This window comes from Xenopus tropicalis, chromosome 1, assembly GCF_000004195.4.
Source record: "Xenopus tropicalis strain Nigerian chromosome 1, UCB_Xtro_10.0, whole genome shotgun sequence".
NCBI lineage: Eukaryota > Metazoa > Chordata > Amphibia > Anura > Pipidae > Xenopus > Xenopus tropicalis.
In genome coordinates this window covers 66,274,497-66,289,342 of record NC_030677.2, presented here as the reverse complement: position 1 = coordinate 66,289,342, position 14,846 = coordinate 66,274,497, and the positions used below count along the sequence as shown (strand labels likewise).

Genomic DNA, 14,846 nt, shown 5'->3' with positions numbered 1-14,846 from the left:
ACACGGGTACCCATTTTAGATTCGGGGGAATGTGTACTTTCCAAAAATATATGACTTTCTGGGGTGAGCATACTTTTTACTAGCTTTATCCCATAATATAATGATTTAAATGTGTTGATTTTGCAGAAGCTGAAATGACAGAAATGATAGATCATATGGGGGTATGTTCACATTGGGGCCCCTACATGCCACATACTTAGGTAAACCTATACATATTGGGCATCAAACTGTTCAGTGGACCCCTGGCGTTCATATTTAGGGTGTTTTATTTGGTTACTGTATGACCTGTAGGAGATAAGATACTATAGACTGGAAGCTTTGAAGCGATTTTTTAAAAACCACAAATTTTGATAAAAACCTATAATTTTAGGAAAGCATTGTGACTTGATAGTTTGGAGTAGACAGACAGTTGTTCCTATTCTGTATTCCCCAAAACCTTCTGTTAGTGGAATTTTTGGCCTTGAAATCTAAAGTATGCAGCTTTCTGGAGCAGTGCTTTGGAAATTTAGTAGTGTACTGCTGGGAGTTTTTGACCTATACAAGTGAGAAATATCCATAAAACTATATACTGTATATTTGGTATTGGCACGTTCAGGAGACATGGGACTTTCCAAATCAGTTGTATTTTTGTGCATAAAATAATTTTTGTTTCTGGTATGTGTGTTTATATTATGAAAAATATGATTTTTAAAAAATTTTTTAGACATTTAGAGGCCTATATCTTGTTACAGAATTGGAATTACACCAAAATTGTGTAGGAATGTGGAAAGCTTAGTTTGTCCTGAAAAAAACAATATATTGTTTTCCTGGGTAAGCTAAAAGTCCCACCGAGGAAAGGCCCCTAAAGTGAAAATGTTCAAAAACTGTCTGGCAGCAGAAGTTCCACTTCGGTCCAAAACGGCTGGCAGTGAAAGGGTTAAAGAGGGGCTTGGATGATTTCTTGATCAAGCATAATATCCAAGGCCATTGGGCTCTTCAGATCTACAGCTAGTCAGTATAGATATATATATATATATATAATATATATATATACAGAATGTAGCCAAGGTTCAGGAACCGCTCGCTCAGGTTTTATGTAGTTTTAAATCAATTTATTAAAGTGAACAGAGGACTAACGTTTCGGCTGGCACACCAGCCTTTGTCAAAGTCACAAAATGAAGTATACAGAAACACTATATAGTGTGTTTGGCGGGAAAGCCAAACGGACAGTGATACAAGAAAAAAAAAAACTTTTCACGTGATGAAATCACAAGCCCACTCCCCACAGTGTGTAAAACATGAAACTTTGTTAAAGGAGAAGGAAAGGCAAAGTCACTTAGGGGTGCCAAAATGTTAGGCACCCCCAAGTGACTTTAATCGCTTACCTTGTACCCCGGGCTGGTGCCCCTGTACAGAGAGAACAGCACCAGCCCGGGGTAGCTGCAGAGCTTCCTCCTTCCTGTATCGCGCGTGCATGCGCAGTAGAGTGAATAGTGGAACTTTAACAGAGAAGTCGGCTTTTCACTCTACTGCGCATGCGTTTGTCCGGGACAATTGGCTAGCGAGCAAATAGGAAGGAGGAAGCGCTCTCTACAGGTACCCCGGGCTGGTGCTGTTTTCTCGTAACAGGGGCACCAGCCGGGGTACAAGGTAAGCGATTAAAGTCACTTGGGGGTGCCTAACATTTTGGCACCCCCAAGTGACTTAGCCTTTCCTTCTCCTTTAAACGAACAAAACATACAGGCAAACAGAATTAAAGAATGAAATCTAAAAAATAAAAATAAAAACGGAAGATACTAGATCCAGAGGGGATCTTAATTGTACAAGCATCTTTAGGTAAGTATCGAACCATTAACCCTTTCTACTATGCCCAATTCATAGCACATTATAGAGAAATACGCTATGGAGGCTGGTAGAAAAACAGTTACAGTCGATAGGTAATGCGTGTTCAACTGTAACATAAAAAAAAAAAAAGATGTAAAGTGAAACAGCAGAACGTAACAAAGTTTTCCACACATCGGAAACTATTTCTACGGCTGTGTTAATCAGAGACTAAGTTGACCAAGACGGGAATAGATAACTATTATACGGGTATTAATAACCAAAATTACCTTGGTAATGGCACACAGAACAAATGACATTATTTTCATTGATACAGCGTGTTTAAACGGATAGAACGCATTATTAGTGACATGAAGGAGAGCAAATGACTTTGTTTCCATTGCTACAACATGTTCGTGAGTGAAAAGTATCTTATTAATGACATAATCGAGGTTATAGTCACTTGGCAGACAACATGGCATACAATCATACTCAGGACGATGGCTCCTATCGGGTGCCGGATATTGCCTTCACTTGAGTCACCCAATTCGCGGATGCTGCTATTGAAGTTACAGTGATGGGAGCTGGGTCATGGGACACAAACAGACAGTAAGTCAAAGAATAAAGTAAGTAAGTATAAGAAGGAACCAATATCGGGTATAATAAAAGAGATACGAAGGAAGCGAGTCCAAGGGAATAAAATAAAGATACGGAAAGAACAAGGCCCGGGGAAGTGCTGAAAGTCGTGTAGGCAAATAACATTACAACATGTAAATTTCAATATTACCCGGTCATGAAATCACGTTGTTAGGAGCACGTAGTAAATGGAACAAAAAAATCACGATATAGCCAGATAGCCAGGGTACTGGTTAATAGAACGGCACCTCCATATAGTGTGCTGCAAGCAGTAGATCGAGAAAGCCCAATGGAGAGCACCATTTTCGCTCTATCGAATGTATATAGAGCAGCCACCAATGTACAGGCAGACCCACGACGGGAGCCCGGTACTCTATAGACCTTCCTGGTCAGTCAGTACGCTCAGCATGTGCGGGAATCGTAAAGAATGCGCCGTGCGGCAGAGTAAAAAGTGTATCGAGAGGTTAGGGGTAGCCCAATGGGTGGAATAGGTAGCGGGAGTGGTTTTCTCACCCCTTAATGCCATCTGCATTCGTGGGGGAATTTACCAACATCCCGTTCCGCAGTTATCCACCATTCGTGTGGCGTAGTCTTAAAGGTGCTAGGGCTCCAAGGTAATAGTAGTGCAGCAAAGGAGGAAACCAGTCGTAAGCGGACATTTAGGTACACCAAAGTATGAAAAAGAAATAAACGGAAAAAGTACGTATATGTCAATCATCTAACGAACAGTGATTCAAGCCGGGTAATAAAACTAAAAGTGTGTGCCCATCTATGGAAACAGGAAGAGTGCAAGGAGTGCTAGGGAGGAAAAGAAACCCAGTGTAAGGGTAATCAGATTCACGTCTGTCAAGGAAATGGTTGTCAAATTGGTGTAGGTATCCTAGGATATAGGAAAAGTATTGATCAACATTTAGACACAAATCATTTAAGGCAAATAAAAAGAAGAATAAGACACAAGTTCATTAAGTCCAAACGGATTCAAAGTATTTAGTCTGTGTATCCAGCGCAATTCAAGTTGTAGCAACAGTTTTTCAATCAATCAATGATCAATGATCATGATTGTTAGAACGTAAACTGGCAAGTGAATGTTTGTATTGGAGAAAGTGAGCTGCTATTGGAGTGTCAGCTTTGCCAGTGTCAAGAGCAGCTCGTATAGCTGATCTATGGTTTGCCATTCTATCACGATATGTGGTGATAGTTTTACCCACATAGAATTGTCCACAGGGGCATTTAATAAAATAGATCACAAATTTTGAAGTACAAGTTAATCTGTAATTAATAGATATCGATCTTCCCGTGTGTGGGTGATTGAATGTTGAGCCCGTTATCAGATATCCACAAGTAGTGCATGACGGGCATCTGTAGCAACCCGGTTTGGCTGTATTTATCCACATCGTTGGTTTGTCAGTCTTGTAGCAATGGATGAGATCGGTCTTAACGAGTAGATCCCTTAGGCTTTGTCCACGTTTGTAGGCAATCCTGGGGGGAATTCTGAAAATAGGGGGCAATGAACTTTTCCTATATCCTAGGATACCTACACCAATTTGACAACCATTTCCTTGACAGACGTGAATCTGATTACCCTTACACTGGGTTTCTTTTCCTCCCTAGCACTCCTTGCACTCTTCCTGTTTCCATAGATGGGCACACACTTTTAGTTTTATTACCCGGCTTGAATCACTGTTCGTTAGATGATTGACATATACGTACTTTTTCCGTTTATTTCTTTTTCATACTTTGGTGTACCTAAATGTCCGCTTACGACTGGTTTCCTCCTTTGCTGCACTACTATTACCTTGGAGCCCTAGCACCTTTAAGACTACGCCACACGAATGGTGGATAACTGCGGAACGGGATGTTGGTAAATTCCCCCACGAATGCAGATGGCATTAAGGGGTGAGAAAACCACTCCCGCTACCTAGTCCACCCATTGGGCTACCCCTAACCTCTCGATACACTTTTTACTCTGCCGCACGGCGCATCCTTTACGATTCCCGCACATGCTGAGCGTACTGACTGACCAGGAAGGTCTATAGAGTACCGGGCTCCCGTCGTGGGTCTGCCCGTACATTGGTGGCTGCTCTATATACATTCGATAGAGCGAAAATGGTGCTCTCCATTGGGCTTTCTCAATCTACTGCTTGCAGCACACTATATGGAGGTGCCGTTCTATTAACCAGTACCCTGGCTGTCTGGCTATATCGTGATTTTTTTGTTCTATTTACTACGTGCTCCTAACAACGTGATTTCACGACCGGGTAATATTGAAATTTACATGTTGTAATGTTATTTGCCTACACGGCTTTCAGCACTTCCCCGGACCTTGTTCTTTCCGTATCTTTATTTTATTCCCTTGGACTCGCTTCCTTCGTATCTCTTTTATTATACCCGATATTGGTTCCTTCTTATACTTACTTACTTTGTTCTTTGACTTACTGTCTGTTTGTGTCCCATGACCCAGCTCCCATCACTGTAACTTCAATAGCAGCATCCGCGACTTGGGTGACTCAAGTGAAGGCAATATCCGGCACCCGATAGGAGCCATCGTCCTGAGTATGATTGTATGCCATGTTGTCTGCCAAGTGACTATAACCTCGATTATGTCATTAATAAGATACTTTTCACTCACGAACATGTTGTAGCAATGGAAACAAAGTCATTTGCTCTCCTTCATGTCACTAATAATGCGTTCTATCCGTTTAAACACGCTGTATCAATGAAAATAATGTAATTTGTTCTGTGTGCCTTTACCAAGGTAATTTTGGTTATTAATACCCGTATAATAGTTATCTACTCCCGTCTTGGTCAACTTAGTCTCTGATTAACACAGCCGTAGAAATAGTTTCCGATGTGTGGAAAACTTTGTTACCTTCTGCTGTTTCACTTTACATCTTTTTTGTTTCTTTTTTATGTTACAGTTGAACACGCATTACTTATCGGCTGTAACTGTTTTTCTACCAGCCTCCATAGCGTATTTCTCTATAATGTGCTATGAATTGGGCATAGTAGAAAGGGTTAATGGTTCGATACTTACCTAAAGATGCTTGTACAATTAAGATCCCCTCTGGATCTAGTATCTTCCGTTTTTATTTTTATTTTTTTAGATTTCATTCTTTAATTCTGTTTGCCTGTATGTTTTGTTCGTTTAACAATGTTTCATGTTTTACACACTTGATATTTCGTGTGGGGAGTGGGCTTGTGATGTCATCACGTGAAAAGGTTTTTTTTCTTGTATCACTGTCCGTTTGGTTTTCCCGCCAAACACACTATATAGTGTTTCTGTATACTTCATTTTGTGACTTTGACAAAGGCTGGTGTGCCAGCCGAAACGTTAGTCCTCTGTTCACTTTAATAAATTGATTTAAAACTACATAAAACCTGAGCGAGCGGTTCCTGAACCTTGGCTACATTCTGTATATTTTCGTGGTAACTGCACCCAGGCGCATTATACAATTTTTTACGTGAGTGCTGGCTTCTCTTGTTCAATATATATATATATATATATACAGTGGCTTGCAAAAGTATTCCGCCCCCTTGAACTTTTCCACATTTTGTCACATTACAGCCACAAACATGAATCAATTTTATTGGAATTCCACGTGAAAGACCAATACAAAGTGGTGTACATGTGAGAAGTGGAACGAAAATCATACATTATTCCAAACATTTTTTACAAATAAATAACTGCAAAGTGGGGTGTGCGTAATTATTCAGCCCCCTGAGTCAATACTTTGTAGAAGCACCTTTTGCTGCAATTAGTCTTTTAGGGTATGTCTCTACCAGCTTTGCACATCTAGAGACTGAAATCCTTTCCCATTCTTCTTTGCAAAACAGCTCCAGCTCAGTCAGATTAGATGGACAGCGTTTGTGAACAGCAGTTTTCAGATCTTGCCACAGATTCTCGATTGGATTTAGATCTGGACTTTGACTGGGCCATTCTAACACATGGATATGTTTTTGTTTTAAACCATTTCATTGTTGCCCTGGCTTTATGTTTAGGGTCGTTGTCCTGCTGGAAGGTGAACCTCCGCCCCAGTCTCAAGTCTTTTGCAGACTCCAAGAGGTTTTCTTCCAAGATTGCCCTGTATTTGGCTCCATCCATCTTCCCATCAACTCTGACCAGCTTCCCTGTCCCTGCTGAAGAGAAGCACCCCCAGAGCATGATGCTGCCGCCACCATATGTGAGTGGGGATGGTGTGTTCAGAGTGATGTGCAGTGTTAGTTTTCCGCCACACATAGGGGCACATTTACTAACCCACGAATCCGAATCCGAATTGGAAAAATTCCAATTTGAAAACGAACATTTTGCGACTTTTTCCGGAGCCTTTACGACTTTTCGGAAATTATCGCGACTTTTTCGTTACCAATACGATTTGCGCGAAAAAACGCGAGTTTTTCGTAACCATTCCGAAAGTTGCGATTTTTTCGTAGCGTTAAAACTTGCGCGAAAAGTTGCGCTTTTTTTCGTAGCGTTAAAACTTAAAAGGCGCAACGTTTCACGCAAGTTTTAACGCTACGAAAAAATCGCAACTTTCGGAATGGCTACGAAAAACTCGCGTTTTTTCGCAAAAATCGTATTGATAACGAAAAAGTCGCGTCAATTTTCCGAAAAAATCGCAAAATACCGATCATTGCGGAAAAAAACGCAATCGGACGCATTCGGCCCGTTCGTGGGTTAGTAAATCTGCCCCATAGCGTTTTGCATTTTGGCCAAAAAGTTCAATTTTGGTCTCATCTGACCAGAGCACCTTCTTCCACATGTTTGCTGTGTCCCCCACATGGCTTGTGGCAAACTGCAAACGGGACTTCTTATGGTTTTCTGTTAACAATGGCTTTCTTCTTGCCACTCTTCCATAAAGGCCAACTTTGTGCAGTGCACGACTAATAGTTGTCCTATGGACAGATTCCCCCACCTGAGCTGTAGATCTCTGCAGCTCGTCCAGAGTCACCATGGGCCTCTTGGCTGCATTTCTGATCAGCGCTCTCCTTGTTCGGCCTGTGAGTTTAGGTCTTGTCTTGGTAGGTTTACAGTTGTGCCATACTCCTTCCATTTCTGAATGATCGCTTGAACAGTGCTCCGTGGGATGTTCAAGGCTTTGGAAATCTTTTTGTAGCCTAAGCCTGCTTTAAATTTCTCAATAACTTTATCCCTGACCTGTCTGGTGTGTTCTTTGGACTTCATGGTGTTGTTGCTCCCAATATTCTCTTAGACAACCTCTGAGGCCGTCACAGAGCAGCTGTATTTGTACTGACATTAGATTACACACAGGTGCACTCTATTTAGTCATTAGCACTCATCAGGCAATGTCTATGGGCAACTGACTGCACTCAGACCAAAGGGGGCTGAATAATTACGCACACCCCACTTTGCAGTTATTTATTTGTAAAAAATGTTTGGAATCATGTATGATTTTCGTTCCACTTCTCACATGTACACCACTTTGTATTGGTCTTTCACGTGGAATTCCAATAAAATTGATTCATGTTTGTGGCTGTAATGTGACAAAATGTGGAAAAGTTCAAGGGGGCGGAATACTTTTGCAAGCCACTGTATATAGATGTGTGTATATATGAGTGTATAGATAGGCCTGTATAAGTATGTGTATATGTATGTATATATGTCCACTGGGATTCATTTGAACAGAAGGGAATTACAATTCCCTTTTGGTCCTTTGAATCCAAAGTGGATATAGTAGATGGTAAGTTGGGGAGCACTAAATTGTTATCTGTATATCCAGTTGGGGGAGTTACCAGCTAATGTAGGCTACTCATGATCAGAGAGTTGCAGTTCTGTCTCATTAGGTATAAGAAATGCTAGTAGGCAGTGGATATACCAGTATCTCTGAGTGTGAGTGATATATAAAAACCATATGTGGAACAAGACCATACAATTGGCTTATGTCGTCATTTGGGCTGTAACTCTATTAAAGGAGAAGGAAAGGCTAATAAAGAGTTAATCTCAAGCTGCAGGCATACCTTCAGTTCTCTCAATAGTGCCCTTAAGTCTCCCCATATTTATCCCATTCAGATGATCAGAAGCCAGAGAGGAAGAAAAAATGCTGAGCTGTGTAAAGAAAGTTCCCAAAATGCCTCACTCCTGTACTGAGACCCAGACCAAGTGAACATGCTCAGTTAGTAAGACTATGGGGCACATTTACTAATCCACAAACGTCCGAAAAGCGTCCGAATGTGTTTGTTCCGTAATGATCGGTATTTTTGCCTTTTTGGACTTTTTCGCGAATTGTCGCGACTTTTTCGCGAAAAAATCGGATTGTTTTTTCCGCCGTTTACAATTGCTCTATACGAAAAAATTGCGACGGCGACAAAAAAGTTGCGCAAAATACGATAAAGTTGTGATGGCGACGAAAAAATCGCGCAAAAATAGGAAAAATGTGACGGTGACAAAAAAGTCGCTACATTTTTGTTTCCAATCCAATTTTTTCCCATTCGGGATTCGGATTTGTGGATTAGTAAATGTGCCCCTAAGAGTCAGCTTCCTGCTCCTGCTGGCTCAGATCCACATTCCTAAGGGGGGGGGGGGGGAGTGAGTTCTGAGCATTCTTGAGGGAGGGGGGAGCAGGAGAGGGGGGAGAGCTGCCTGTCTCTGGCACAGGAATTACAAACACAAGAAACCTTTTGACAGAGAAGTCAGTGCAGCGTTTCTGTGAGTGCTTATGGCTGTATTTACATAGACCTTTCTGATAAAGCTTACTTAGTTTTTACCTTTCTTTCTCCTTTAAGAGTGTATTAACTGCTGATTTTGGTGTGCCATCTCTGAGATTTTTTCCTTACACAATTTTATCATAATTGTATATTTACCAGCTTACCATAGCTTATTGGGCAGAAGCAGAATATTAATTATATGTCAGAATAGCAGCTAATATAAGCTGGACAGAGAGTTGTAGTTCTGCCTCATTCAGGAATCTGGTGAACATGATAGGAGCTAGTATGCGCTGAATTAGGTACCATACATCATTCTATTAACAACCAGGGGAATGAAATGGATCCTTGAACGTTTCCCTTCTATTTTTCATGATGACATTATTTTAGTTAGGGGGCCATTAATGAACAGATTTTTTTTAAAAGTTGCAGAAAGATAAAAAATGCTAAAAATTAAAATTTGAATTGAACAATTCGCCAACTAAAACCTGCCAAGATCATGTAGAAGTCAATGACGGACATCCCTTCCGTTCCCTGCAGGATCCTTCTTTTGCTTCCAAACCTTAGGTTTCTGATTTTTGAAGTTTATTTCGTGTGACAATTCAAAAAAGCAGAGGTTTCAGTGCATCAAAAAACTACAGTTTCACCACTTTTTTCACACAATATTTCAAATTCGGATTTTAAGTAATTAGCAGACAACAGTGGAATTGAATTTATTCAAATATTTAAAAAAGAAAAAAAAATGAGAAATGTTTTTAGTAAACATGCCCCTAAAAGTCAGAAGACATCTCCTGAGAGGTATTTAGCACGGTTTCACCCTAAACTATTTGGCAGCAGAAGGATGTTGGTAGCACAGCAGTGACCGGCACCTGCTTGTACTCTGAACACTCTCCCGGGCAAAGCCCCTTTCTATCGTTCCCTATAGGTCCGTGAGGCAGTCAGTAAACCCCAACTGACCAATAGGAAGAGTGGGCTTGGCAGGCAGGCCGGGCACAGTGATACATGTACAGCCGGTCAGGGAATGATCTGCTTCTGAAGTGACCCTGCCGGCTCATTCACACCTGGAATAGTGGAAGGGCTAGCTTCACTACTCACGTCCCAATTTTTTTTTTATTGTACCCGCAGTGTAATTGCCTGTAATAGAAGCTTTTGTATCCCTACATGTTGCGCTGGTGTGGGGGCACCCATGGGCGCCCCGTGTATCTCAGCGCTAGATAAAGCGAGCTGGTTGTTGCAAACAGGGTCGGACTGGTCCCAGCCTCTCTGCCGCCAGCCCACAAGGCGCACCCTCTAACTTCCATAATTACCAACTCACTCCCGACTGCAGCTACCGCTAATGCTACTTTCCCTTTAAGAGGAGAACCGTACGTCTTAAGGAGCCTGCGCGATGACGTCACCCGGCATGCTTTACGTGGGAGAACCAGAGGGAGAGTGAGGTGCGTGAGGGAGGGTGCGGTCCTCAGATTGTAGTTCTGTCTGCTCTGTGTAAGCGGAGTCGCAGGAGTTACTGCTGCCTGGAGCTTTAATAAAACCCACTGAGTTCTTGATTCTAAAGGTTCGACAATCGCTCTGCTGTTCTGGTGAGCTATAGAGGAACGAACTTGGGGAGGGAAGGGGGGATTGGAGGGATAACAAGCAGGCGAACTCTTGGTGGGGGGCGGAGTGTGGAAGAACAAGGAACAAACTTTTCTGGGTATGGGAGGGGGGAGTCTGGTTGGAGGTAACAGCCAGTGAAATAGTGGATGGTGGTGGGGTGTTAAAGATCATGTGATTTGCCTGTGTGGGGGAGGAGGAAGTAAGCAGCCAGTGCAGGTAGGCCTAGCAGTCTAGATGTGATAATCCCATAACCCATTTAGATGGTATGTTCCTAATTGGAGAGCTTTCTCCTCCTCCATACCCTACACAAGCAAGTTAAACTTTCTCCAACACCATCGCAACCTCACTGACTGCTACACTGTCTGCAACTTCCGTTTGAAAATGTTCAGTTCATTTTATTTATTTTGCATTGTGGGCTTTCATAAGCCAATGGGGGCCTTATATGCCCTGGTCTGACACTGCTTGCTTATGCCAATAAAGTAAATAGCATATGCAAGAATTTCCATGTTCAATTGCTGCCATAGAGATGTACAGTATTAAGAAAGAAGCAAGTTTTTTAATTCAACTCATCCCATACTGAGCAAACATTTCCATGCTTGGAATAGTTACATGCACTGCTAGTTTCTACTGCTACAAATAAAAGTACATGACCAAAGAGAAGAATAACTGCTTTGAAAGTTTAGGTGTATCTGTATTTTACTAGGCAAAATGGCAAATAATGTGAACTGGATTCAGCATTCAAGTGTGCCAAGTTTTGCACAGATGCTAAAGAAGAATTTACCTGCTCAAGCTCCAGCTGTGAATCTGAGCTCCACAGTTTCCACATGCTGCCCATATGTTGAACCTGATTGTGGAACAGCAAAGGTTACTCAAATCACAGGTATTACTATTTTTTTTTTTTGTTACATGTCAGGGGTAACAAAAACTATCAGTTATTTCTTGGATTTTGATATCTGGGGAGTTTATTCTCTTTATATGGAAGAACTTTAGCCCCACACTGCTTTGTGCCAAATATGAAACTCCTGAATGGTATTAACATCTTGCTTAGCGATAATCAACAACGCTTATCCAAACCATTTGTTAAATATTCATGAAGATATAAATGAAAACCTTAATGAACATGTTAAGTTAAAGATTTATCAAAACGGGAGATTAGAGCTCACCACAGAAAAAAGTTTCTAGATGGTTCTAAAAATCCCATAGGACTGAATAAAAAGTGGTTGAGTTTTTCTGTAATGAGCGCTACAATTTGATAAAGCTGCCCTTTATACATTGTGCATATGGAGACATCCCTACATTTGCTGCGGTCCCTGTTGGGCTTTAAGTTAGCAGTTAAGAGTACTGCTACTTTCACATGTTGGGACATAATCGACAATGAATGGATCATGTGTCTGACTTTCAGCATCTCTTAATAAAACTTTGTTTAACATATTTAGGTGACTTGATTTTGTTTCTTATTGCTGTCGGCAAAAAAAGCTTTTCCTTTATTTTAAATTTTCCACAGGTAACTTTCGAGAACCATTTTTATCAGAAATGGTTGTACCTGCATCACTCTCCTCACTGCCACCTAGAAAGGTTACAAAAGAATTTGTGGTGAAATACAGACGTGGTGACCTCAATCCTGTTTCTGCTTTATACCAGTTTGCATAGATGCAGCGAATGGAAATTGATCTAAAATCAACTGTAACAGGTAAAAATGCTGCTTACTAGATTTCTTTACATAAGATATTGGAGGATAGAATATCAAGCTTGGGTATGCCGAAAAGCCTGAAATAAAATGAGACTTGCTTATATTTGTAAGCTGCAGCTCTGAAGCTCATTCAAATATCTGCTTAAAGTTATGTTTAGTGATCCGAACATAATATGAAATAATTGACTGTTAATAAACCTATCAGGCTGTGTAGAAGATGTATAACAATCTGAAAGGGCATGTTGATGTCTGATATACTATAATAATAATAATAATAATTCACATTTTTAAAGTTTCCTGTGCTTTAGGTACTATTTCAAATAGCTCCAGCTCTATTGTTAGAATCATGTCAGACCCTCTCCAATCTGCATTGTGAAGTGAAGTACACTTTAGAACTTTTATCTTCCATTAGTACTGTCAGACTTTGTTTCTATACTGGCCATAATTTTGGGCTTGACAACAAATATTACATGTTTTGGGCTAAGCTTTTGACCGCTTTGATAGGGGATAATTGTTTGGCTTGATAGTGCAGAATAAATACATTTATTTATCCACAATAAATTGTTATTAGAGTAGTAGTATTTTTGGATTTCTCCCTCTATCAAAAAACAAAACCACATTTCAACGAATACTAAAGACAGCCTCTTTTTTAAAGAATGCATTACAAAGCAATTGCTTGAAAAGAACTATTGGTTAAAGAGAGTCCAGTTTAATTCCATAAGGGAACAGTAATATTGGTGATGAAAAAGTTGGCCAGAATAATTGTGGTCCAAAATATAGACCCAACTGTATTAGATCTGGATTAGATTGGATCCATCTTTCAAACCTTGGTAATACAGTGGAAAACAATGGCGATATTTTTCATACTGTAAACTATGGACACAAAGTTATTGTGTTGTCTTTTCTCACCACAATAACTTTTGCCATATTCGGACACTTTCGTGCCGAGTAATTTCAGTGGGGTTTTTTTTTTGTTTTTTTGGTGCACATTTTCTCACTACTGCTAAATTATGTGTGATTGCTTTTCATGGTTCTATAATGTTCAAAGTATGTGAGACTATTTTACAGAGCCAGATAATCCCTATGGTGGTGATCTAATTCCAAGTTAATAGTACACCCATATACATTAATCCAGGGGCGATTCTGGACATATCGCCGCCTGAGGCGGCTCCTGGATGCCGCCCCCCCCCCCGCTCCCCAGCGCTTACCTTCTGAGCGCAGGAGCGGGTCCGGGGGTGGTGAGATCGCTAGTGCAGAGAGCGCAATTGCGCTCTCTGCACTAGAAGAGCCGAATTTCCGGTTTAAAAACCGGAAATTCGGCTCTTAAAGTTACCAGGAGCAGCTTTTTGCCGCCCCTGGTAACTGGGGCGCTTCTGCCGCCTGAGGCGAGTTTCTCAACTCGCCTAATGGCAGAAGCACCCCTGCATTAATCAACATTTTTTTATAGAGGTTGAAAGAACTTAAATGCCTTCAGCGCCTTGAACCAATTAGCCCAACATCACTGAACCTTTACTAGTACTAGAGCATGGATAATCATTCAGTAACTGCATCTACACAGAGTTCACAACAACAACGGCATTTCAAGAAGGGTAGAATCTTTTTTAAAGTCAAAGGTTTTCCTACACTAATGTTCCCATTCATCCCCAATTCATAGAGAATGTCCCTGCTTCAGGACCTTGGTCCACAGGAAACGTCCCTTTGTATGGCTTATCTTCATTTGGAACTTGATTGCGATGTCTAGCTAATCAGCTGGGACAATGCATATGTTATTAAAATGCTTTCATTAGCTTTCCTGTAGTCACAGCATAAAAGGCAGCTTCATAGAGCTGCAGACAGCAGGGCATTGGAAGAGAGAAGGAGACACGACCAGTATTAAACAATATAATTCAGATGAATTTAATGCAGACTTGTCAAATTCGGAGCAGCAGATCTGGTTGGGTTTTGAGGGTGAATCAGTCTAGATCGGGGGTCTTCAAACTTCCATACTCGTGAACCACAGTCAAATATAAAAAGATTTGGAGAGCAACACAAGCATCATAAAAGTTATGGCATCAAATAAGGGCTAAGATTGGCTATTAGGTAGCCTCTATGCACACTATCAGCTTACAGGAGGCTTTATTTGGTAGTGAATCTTGTTTTTATTCAACCAAAACTTGCCACCAAGTCAGAAATGCAAAAATAACTATCTGGATTGGGGACATTTAGAGCTACATCCAAGGGGTTGGTGAGCCACTGGTTGGGAATCACTGGTCTAGATGATGCAAAGGCTTGTGTATACTTTAGTTTGCAAGATAGTTTAGAAGGGCTGTCTGGGTCAGCCTGCATTTATCAGATAGGTGGCTTGTTTTGGGCTGGTGGACGTTGTTGTGTTTTTGTTTTTCCCCACCAGTTTTATTTTTCCTTCCTATGGGCTTCAAAATGCTGGAAGATGACGACAAAAAAGCAAAAGTGAAGCATAGAGAAG

At 41.0% G+C, this 14,846-nt stretch overlaps 1 protein-coding gene and 1 long non-coding RNA gene across 13 annotated transcripts in view; one reads left to right on the top strand and one right to left on the bottom strand.

Annotated features, from left to right (window-relative positions):
- The window catches only part of LOC101734304 (transmembrane protein KIAA1109-like), a 126,344-nt gene that overhangs the window by 70,835 nt on the left and 40,663 nt on the right, over nucleotides 1–14,846 (top strand). Inside the window, exons 1-3 of one of the 12 annotated variants that reach the window (XM_031902616.1) lie at nucleotides 10,072–10,532; nucleotides 11,396–11,572; nucleotides 12,197–12,382. The exons of 10 other annotated variants lie outside the window; for them this stretch is intronic. The gene's annotated coding sequence lies outside the window, so the exon portion shown is untranslated. Of the gene's footprint in view, nucleotides 1–10,071; nucleotides 10,677–11,395; nucleotides 11,573–12,196; nucleotides 12,383–14,846 lie in introns of those variants that run through there. One more of the 12 variants, XM_031902601.1, reaches the window with a different exon arrangement.
- LOC116410961 overlaps nucleotides 1–14,846 on the bottom strand; it is a 54,013-nt gene that overhangs the window by 22,706 nt on the left and 16,461 nt on the right. The window lies entirely within an intron of this gene.